At 63.5% G+C, this 9,444-nt stretch overlaps 1 protein-coding gene across 5 annotated transcripts in view; it reads right to left on the bottom strand.

Moving 5' to 3' along the window:
* The window catches only part of PIP5K1C (phosphatidylinositol-4-phosphate 5-kinase type 1 gamma), a 48,356-nt gene that overhangs the window by 27,126 nt on the left and 11,786 nt on the right, over nucleotides 1-9,444 (bottom strand). The window contains exon 1 of one of the 5 annotated variants that reach the window (XM_046686132.1): nucleotides 4,924-5,036. The exons of 3 other annotated variants lie outside the window; for them this stretch is intronic. The gene's annotated coding sequence lies outside the window, so the exon portion shown is untranslated. One more of the 5 variants, XM_046686133.1, reaches the window with a different exon arrangement.

Genomic DNA, 9,444 nt, shown 5'->3' with positions numbered 1-9,444 from the left:
GGTCGTACAACATTCTAAAGACACAAAAAACACTGAATTGCACACATAAAAGTGTGAATTTTATGATTTATCAACTATCTTTCAATAATTAACAAAAACCAAGCCGAGAGGACACTGAGCTGTGGGCGTGGCCAGGCCAACCCGGGTGGGGACTCGTGTCCTTTCAGCCGCAGCCACAGTCCCTGAGCCAACCACCTGTGCAGGCACCAGTGTCGAGACCCCCAGGAGATGGCCAGAGAGGGAAACTGAGGCTGGGGGGGTGGCTGCCCAAGGCCATGGTCACGGCCACAGGGCCCACCAGAGGACAGACCGAGGCCGGGTCACCTGCCCGGGCCAGGAAGGCTGCTGATGGCGGCTGGCCAGGGCCACGCCAGCCACGTGGGGGTCACAGGGGCCACGTGTGTCCACGGCAGACATAGGGGGCTCCTGGCCATCCCGAGGCCCGGCCAACTCAAGCGAGTGGTGGAAGGTGCTGGAAAGCCGACATAATATTTTCGTTGGCGGCCCCACAGCAGAACAATTGCTGGTTTGCGTCTGGGGTGTGGGGGAAGGAAGAGGAGTGAAGGCAGGAAGTTGGTGTGGACCAGGGCGGAACATTCCAGGCCTCGTCTGGGGGCCCTGGCATCAGAGACGTGAGCCAGCTGCCCAGGGTGTCCCCTCCTTGGCCCACCCAGGGCCCCTGAGCCCGGAGCCCACCCAGCCATGCCCACCTGCAGCTCCCAGTCCCTCATTCCGGGGCTTTCTGCCTGAGGGGGTGGGTGCCCAGCTCCTGATCCCCCCCACACAGCACCCCTGCACCCTCCCCTCCGCTCCTCCCGCTGCCTGCCCGGCCATGCCACCCAGCGGCCGCCACCCAGCGACCCTCGGACCCGTGGCCACACTGACTCCACCAGAGCCCGCAGCTGGAGCAGAGCACAGAGGCGGGGAGGGTACAGACATGTGGCCTCTGAGGATGAGCAGGCCTGCCCCAGGACCTTGGCACAGTCCGTTCCCTTGGCCCAAACACCCTCCCAGCTCGTCCCAAGGATGGCTCCTCGACGTGCAGGTCTCAGCCCCACATTCCCCCCCGAGGGGCCTCCCTGGGCACCTCCCCTGCAGTCACACCCCTCGCTCTGCGTCTGCACCCTCATCACTCTCCGGAGTTCCTCCTTTTCTGTCCGCCCCGCTGGGGACGTGACTGGTTATCTGCTGATGAGCCACCCTGGCTTCAAGGAAATTCAGTATTAAAAATAGACCGGGGAGGGGGGCGCGAGGCGCTGCAGAGCGGAAAGCAGGCCGGGCTGACCCGCCCCTGGCTCAGCTGTGCGCGGCCCGCCCTCAGCAGACACCTACACGTGCTTGTTGACTGACTGAGGGACGGTAACACACACCCGTTCCTCTCCCCTCTGCACACAGAGAAGCCTCAGCAGCAGCAGCTTCTCCACGTTTGTCTGATGTAGAAATTGAGGCGGAGAAAGCTCCTGAAAGAACGTGGGTCCCCAGGACCTGGGGAAGGGCCTGAACGTCTGTCCTTCAGCAAAACCACCCGGCTCCACCTTCCGCGTCTATGCAGATCTGTCCGCTGCTCCCTGCTCCTCTAGCTCAGCATTGCCCCCTGGACCAGCGCCGTCCCCTCCGCCCTCGCCGCCCCCCAGTCTATGCTCCCCATGGCCCCCACCAGAGGGCACCTGGGAGCCGTGAGTCAGTCCCACTTCCTCTGCCCGCAGCCCTCCAGGCTCCCTTCCCTCTGGGAGAAGCCGAGTCCTCCCCTTGGACCCCCAGGCCCCACACGACCTGCCCCGTCCCCACCCTGCCCTCCCTCCTCCCTCTGCTCCAGCCACACAGCCTCCTCACTGTTCCTCCCACACGCCAAGCCCAGGCCTGCCCCAGGGCCTTTGCACAAGCTGTGCTCTTTACCTGAACCGCCCTTCCCAAGCCCCTTGCAGGGTTTGCTTCTTTGCTCCACTCAGGACCTGGCTCAAGTGTCTCCCTCTGAGAGGCCATCCGCCGGCCACTTCACCCAAAACAGTCCCTCTGAGGGAACGCTCCTCATCTCCCCAGCTTTCCCGGTCTTCCCGGCACATGGCACCCCCCGGCGCTTGTGCACTGTGTCTCCCCCACGACGGGGGCCAGGTCTGCTGTCACCCGCCGCCGGCCGCCTGCAGGGCTCCCTGAGCACAGTGATGGAGAGTCACCGCGGGCGGGGCGCAGGGGCGGCTGCCAGCTGGGGGCCGGGCTGCGACTCACACAAACGAGTGAGCACAGGGACAAGGCAGGCGGGCCGGGCGCCCTCACCTCCCCGAGCAGCGGGAAGGGGCTGGCAGGCCTGGGGCTCCCGCAGTGCAGGCCCGACCCCGGGCACAGAGCCAGCTGGCAATCACGGAGGGACCTGGGGACCTAGGGACCCTTGGGGGGCAGCGCCAACCCTCAGTCTGGCCAGGCTGGCCTGCGGGGAGCAGACTGTGCGGATGCTCCAGCCACTGTGGGAGAGACTCCTGCTCGACTGAGAGGGGCCCCTGCGGCCACGTGACGTCCCGGAGCAACAGACAGTGACAAAGGGACAGGAGAGCAAGGGAGGCTGGCAGCTGCTGGCTCCACCCCGGGGACACCTGAGGCCCGAGGTCCACGGCGGGTCCCTGCTGGAGGCCACGCACAGATGCAGGCAGAGCTCCTGCCGGAAGCCCCCAAGCCGGGGGCGGTTTGTTACGCAGCCACAGCTAACCATCCATTGACGGGCCAAGGGCGCTTCTAGAAGGAACGGGCAGTCAGTCCCCAGGGACAACTCGGGGAGTGGGAGAAAGGGCCTGGAGCTTCCAGCGCCTCTGCCAACTGGGACCTGCTCCATAAAAGAAGCGTCAGACACACCCAGGTGGCAGGAACCCGGACCCAGGAGGAGCGAGGCCCCGACACAGCCGCACGCAGACGGACCTGCACACACGACGCTCAGGGAGAGAAGCAGACACAGAAGGACACACGGCGCGTGTCCCCATTGACAGGAAACGTCCAGAACAGGCAGATCCACAGACAGAGAGCAGGCTCGTGGGCACCAGGGGCTGGGAGGGGGTGGGGGTGATGCTGACGGGACAGGGCTTCCTTTGGGGGATGGAATGTTCTGCAACCACAGTGGCGACGGGTGCACGACACAGTGAGTGAACTAACTGCCACTGAACTGTGCACTTGAAAGGGGTGGAAGCGACTCCCTTTAGCAGCAAAGACAGTGCCCAAGGCCGTGCGTCATCCAGAACCTTCTCCAGGCTCCGTCCTGGCGGTCAGTGATACTGCAAAGCGAGGGAGTGCGGGGCCCTGGCCTCCTTGTCCTGAAATGAGGTCCTGAAACCAGATGGCGGCTGCGGACCTGGGGAGGTGAGCGCCCCTTCCACGGGGACCGGCCAGCTACCCCTGCAGCCACTCCGTCCTGGACAGAGACCTTCGTCAGAACCCACGGCTGGAGAATGAGACGCAGACACGGCCAAGTCCAAGGCCCTGAGGACGTGACCCAGCGAACACGGAATGGCCGTCCAACCGGGTCAAAGCCGCGAATGGAGACCCCAACCTCTGCTCTTCCCTCATCGTGGACCACCGGCCGTGCCGCCGTGACACAGATGCCCTGCTCTCCTGACAGAAGGCACCACGTGCCAACAGTCTGGGGCTCCAGGCTCCCCCAAAGCCCAGTCACTAGTCCAGGGTCCCCCTCGGCACTGTGACAGGGGCTGGGTCACTCTCTGGGGGGCCGTCCTGGGTGCTGTGGGGGGCTGAGCAGCATCCCCGGCCTCACCCACTCAATGCCAGGAGCTCCCCCAGTGTGACACCCGCAGAAGTCCCCAGACATGGCCAGTGTCCCCTTCCCACAGACTCTCCCCCCAGCCCAGAGAGGTGGCTGCTCCTGAAAGCCTCGTGTCACAGTTGGGGGCACCGAGGCACAGCGAGGGGGACTCAGACGGTGCTGCCGAGAACGCGTGCGAGCCGGGCCCCTCGGGTCATCTTGGGCTCCACACAGACCACGTGAAGTGACGGGGACCCGAGGCCGACGGTCCCCACGGGAGGTGACAGGCGGAGGCGTGAACACAGGTGCGCAAACACAGGACCTCCCTTGCTCACGCCACCGGAACACCCTGGCTGGCCTGCAGGGTTGGCGGACGCCGAGGCAACCTTAAGTCCCAGGGCTTTTGGGAGAAAGACCTCGGTTTCTCGAAACACAAGCAGATTTGGAAACACGGGGCTGCACCCTCGCTCGCCTGGACAGGGCGGCCGCTTCCTCCACCCTCGCCCTGCGGTGCCCACTCCCACGGCGGCCAGGGGACCCCTGAGCCAGACCCCACCGACTTAGTGACCCTATTTCGTGACTGCCGTTTCTGGGCTGGGGAAGCAGGGGTTTGGAGAAATGGAGGCAGTGACCCCGAGTTGAAGTTGAGGAACGCTCTGCTCGCATCTCCCAATCCAGGAGAGCCTTCGAGACTCGGCCTGGAGGTCACATCCAGGACAGTCAGGAAACGAGAGTCAGGACAGAGAGAAAAAGAAAGTGGGGCTGGGGCGCGTGCAAACAGGCAGACAGCAAAGCTCCCAGCCGACGCCCACTGTGACCGCACGCCGGGCGCGGCCAACGCAATAAGAGCAGAAAAAGAAATGGGATGGAGGCGGGAGAGGAAAAGCCAGAATTTTACTAAATCCAGAGAACCTACTGGCCAACCGTCAGAGCCAAACGGAGCAAGGAGGCCAATGACTCAGCGAGGTCAGGCGGCCAGCACGGCAAGAGGAGACGAGGGGACTCGGGAGCCGCTGCCCTTCGCACCCGCCACCCGCTCTGCCACCCCGCCGCCCCCGGGTGGGTCTGTCCACGGCAGGCGCCTCCGATCAACAGACCGACGGTGGGAAGGCCCCAGGGCACCAAAGCCCCAGTGGCTGCTAATGGCCCCTCACCAGGTTTGCACCTGGTGTGACACTGACCAGGTGTGAATCCGCGGGTCCCGCTCGGCGACACGGAAAGAGAGAACTTTCCGGTGTTTGCGTCGTCTTGGACTTTAGCACCAGGGTTCGGGCCGAGAATCCCAGAGTTAATAGCTGATCAGAGTAACTAACGTCGCAAAGAACACGCTGGAAAATATCAAACTCTGGTTAATGAGACACACGCCTGGGAGGTGGCGGGTGGGGTGAGTGCGTCTGCGACTCGGAAACCATCCAGAAAGTCAGACGGATGGGGGGCCACGGAGCGGGTATGAAATAAATACAGCAAAGCGCCAGTCTCGGGGGCCACGGGCTAAGTGGGACGCGTCTGCTGTCCAATTCGCTCAACTCTCAGCGCACCTGAAAGCTGTCGTGATAAAATGTTTTCCCTCCACGTTAAAGGCGAATTTTGACCTTTGATGCCAAATGTCTTCAAGCTTTGGACAAACACAGCTTTTGAGCAGATTCTGCCCAAGGAAGGTGAGTGATCACCCAGCTAGCAGCCGACACCATGGACCACCACCGTGCCAGGCCCCGTGCCACAGGCTTCACACACATTCACTCATCACACCTTTGAGGAGGCTCGTTCCTACCTCAGGGCCTTTGCACTTGCCGTGCCCCCTGCCTGGAACACACTGTCCCTACATCTCTACTTGACTGGCTCCCGTCCTCCCTCACTCGGCTCTCAGCTTGAACGTCACCTCCTAGGGAGACCTCCCTGACCACACGGGTCCCTTCCCACGCCCGCCCCTCTACCACACCCAGTTTATTTCCCAGGGCTACTACTACTGTCTGAAGCGAACTTCTTTATTACTTGCTCCTGCCCGGGAGAGCAGGGACCGGGACTGTCTTGTTCGTGGCCGCCTTCCCCAACACCTGGCCCGACCCCTGGCACACAGTAGGAGCACAATACCTACAGTTGAATGGCGCTGGGCAGGGGAGGGAGGGGTGGAGAGGGGGGCAAGGATCTAGAGAGACCCCGGAGAGGGCGGCCAGGATGAGGAGACCCCCCTAGTGGAGGGGAGGAAGGGAGGCGGACCCCCGTCAGGTGCACAGTGGGTCCACCACCAAGACCGGGCCCAGAAGGAGGGACGTGTGGCGCTGGGCCCACGTGCGCGATGGCGTGTGGAGGGCAAGTGTGGACGGCATCGGGTGAGGAATTAAAAATGTCCTGGTAACAACTTCCCCAACCACCTTCTGCTGGCTCACTTGCTCATTAACCCCAAACAGTGGCGTCGAGGGTGCGGGGCCCCGTCTCGGAGACAACATGCCACAGAGGGCCTGGCTCTTTATCTAACTACACTGTTTAACAAGAAAAGATTTTAACATCTTATTTATCATTTCCTTTAACATCTTATTAAGAAAAGCACCGAACAACAAAATCCCTCTGTGCAGGCCAAACCCATTCTTTTTTCTTCATCCTTAAACTAGGGGTCGGCACGGACTCCCCGTGAAGGGTCAGAGGTCTGGCGGCCGGGACGGGTGTCCTGCCCCCAGGGGACACTGGGTGGTGTCTGGGGACATCTGTGGCTGTCACACTGGGGAGGCTCCTGGCATCGAGTGTGTGGGGCCAGGGATGCTGCTCAGCCCCCCACAGCGCCCAGGACGGCCCCCCAGAGGTGATCCGGCCCGTCAGCCATGTGGGGGACGCTGGGGGACGGTGGTAGGTGGGTGTTCATTATAGCATTTTCTGGGTATTTGCAATATTTCGTGACCCAAGTATCTTTAATCGGACGATCCTCTCTACTTTCGTCTTTGGTTTGAAGTCCCCATATTAAAAAGCCACGAGCCCGCGCGTCCCCGGCCGTCCCCATGCCCCCGGGGGGCACCGTCACTGTACCCACGGTGCAGCCGGGGAGACTGAGGCCCGGAGGTCTTGGCGGGTTCCAGGCCGTGGAGCCGCGGGCTCCTGAGGATGTGCGTGCATGGGGTCCCTGCAGACTCCGCGAGCCCGTCCTCTTGGGCTTCCAGAAGCTTCCTCCTGGAGCACTTCTGTGGCTTCCCCCACCCTCCAGGTGGAGCTGCTCCAGCCCCAGGCGCTGCGTCCACAGCCATCTGCTCCCATCCCCTCGTCCCCTCGACGGGGCTCCTCAAGGACAGAGGCCCCGCCGGGCCCAGCGCTGGCCTGGCACGGAGCGCTGGCTCTCCCCGCGTCTGATGGCGACTGTGGCTCTGCCCTGGGCACCGACGCGCCTGCTCGGCGCCCTCTCTGAGCCGGGGCCACCTTCTGCGCAGCCCCTCGTGCCCACAAGCTCTCCGCCCGGGGTTGCTCTCGCCATCACGGGTGGCTCCGCTCCTCTCCCGGAGCCCAGCACCGGGGTGGGGGCACCCGCACCCAGTTCCCCTCCAGCCCCCACCCGGCCCACAGCCTGGCGCCTCCCTCCTGCTCACCGCGCTCAGCCCGGGGTCCTCGATCTGGTCTTCCCCATTCAGCCTCCCTCCCGGCTTTGGGCCCCAGGCCCTGACACTGCCTGTGCCCCCTCCCCGACCCTCCCTCCTGCACGACAGTCCGCCTTCCGTGGTGTCCTGGCTCCAAATAGCTCTGTGGGTGGGCCTACTCCCCGTCCCCTCGGGCAACCGCAGCAGCCAGCGTGGGCAGGGGCAGGCCTCAGCGAGCATCCGCCAGTGGAAACCTGGAGGGCTGCCTGGAGGAGGTGGAGGGCGGGCACCACCAGGAACCGCAGGGAAAAGCACAGGGAACAGAGTGCACACACTTGCCTCACACACAGTCCCACGGCCTGCAGGGCTTCCGGCCTGTCCCCAGCCATGCCCATCTCCTCTCTTTTCAGAGGGGCAAACTGAGGCTCAGAGAAGGGATATAGGATGCTTTGTGTTGAGAGAGAAGCCCAATTCACCTAAAGGAAGACAGGCGCGGAGGGGGAGGGGGTCCCGGCTGACACCCCTCAGGCCAGCGCTCTGCACCCCACGGACCAAACCCGCCACCGCCTCCTTTGTAGATAATGTTTCACTGGCACACAGCACGCCAGCCACTCACATCCCCCGGGGCCTGCAGGCGACCACTGACCGCTCACCTCAAGCCTCAACTTTCAGAAAGGTGGGAGGCTGGGAGGGAAGCCTCCAGGGGGCCTCGTCTCCACCTCCCCCACGGCTGCGGTGGGAGCGGCCACCTCTAGGTGGGCCATGAAGGACACTGTCGCCATCACGATCGCTCCCTGAGGGGGAGCAGATACCACGCCATGAGGACGCGCAAGTGGCCCGCAGAGCTGGGCCTCCTGCCAACGGCCGTGTGGGGAGCAGCTCCCCCGGCCCCGGTCGAGCTTCAGATGAGGCAGGGCGGCTGACAGCCCGACTGTGACCTCATCGGAGACCCCAAGCCACGAGGTCTGGGGTTAAGCCACCCCAGACTCCGGACCCCTAGAAGCCGCGAGACCACAAATGCTCATTATTGCTGAAAGCCACTACTCTTTGGGGTGATTCATTTTGCAGCACGTGCTAACTGATGTACCCGGGGTTTCAACGTGGCCCCTGATGGCACAAATGACGGGTGAGGAGGTGACCAGTGGACGCCCTCCCTGCCCTCCCCTCCTTCTCTCCCCTCACTCACTGCATTCCCACCACACGAGTGGCCAGTCCTGCCCCACGGCCTTTGCACAGCCTTCTCCTCTACCTGGACCGCTTATCCCCATCTCACCATTCAGGCCTGGGTCACGAGTCACCTCCTCTAGGAGGCCCTCCCTGACCACGGACTGAAGTTGGCTCTCTCCTCCCCTGGCCCTTTCATAGGTCCCACCCTGCTTGGCTTAATCCCTTCACTCCCCCAGTGGCCACGAGCGCCGTCCTTCACCACCCCGGCGTGGGGACACGTGCCTGGCACTCGGCAGGGCCGCTGGCACCAGCACCCGCTCCCTCCTCCCTGGTGCTGGCCCCAGGAGTCCCAATGAGGAGGCCAAGGGGGGCAGGAGCCTGGGGTGCAGCCTGCTTGTGTGAGCCGTGTCAGCTCCTGGGAGCAGCCGGGGGCAGCGGGAACAGTGACCAGGAGCCGAAGTTTATTTACTGCACTTGTCCAGTGGGGCCAGCACAGCAGATGCCCCATGTATTAACTCACCTAATGCTCCCTGCAGCCCCAGGAGCTGGGTACTAGCTTTCCCTCCACTAACAGAGGTGGACGCTGAGGCTCAGAGAGGCCAGGTCAGCTGCCTGAGGTCACCCAGGGAAAACTGGGGGTGGACGGACTCAATTCCGGGTGGTCAGGCTCCAGCCTGAGCCACACCACATCACGGGAAGGAGACAGGAAAGAACTGGCTGTTCGAGGACCAGCAGAGCCTCTCAGGCAGGGAAAAGAGCTGTGCAAAGGCCCTGGGGCAGGACTGGGCTTGCGGAGTCAGAGATAGCAAAGAAGCCTGTGTAGCCGGAGCAGAGGGAGTGAGAAGAGGTGAGGGCAGGCAGCGGACGGGCCTTGCCGCCACTGTCACCAAGAGGACCCACGTGTGGGTCGTGATCAGGGTCCGTCTGCAGCCCTTGCCAGCTTCCTGGAGGCAGGGCCGGGGTCTGCCTTGGCTGGTG

Source organism: Equus quagga, chromosome 14, assembly GCF_021613505.1.
Source record: "Equus quagga isolate Etosha38 chromosome 14, UCLA_HA_Equagga_1.0, whole genome shotgun sequence".
In the NCBI taxonomy this organism is placed as follows: domain Eukaryota; kingdom Metazoa; phylum Chordata; class Mammalia; order Perissodactyla; family Equidae; genus Equus; species Equus quagga.
This window is presented reverse-complemented; position numbering and strand designations above follow the sequence as displayed.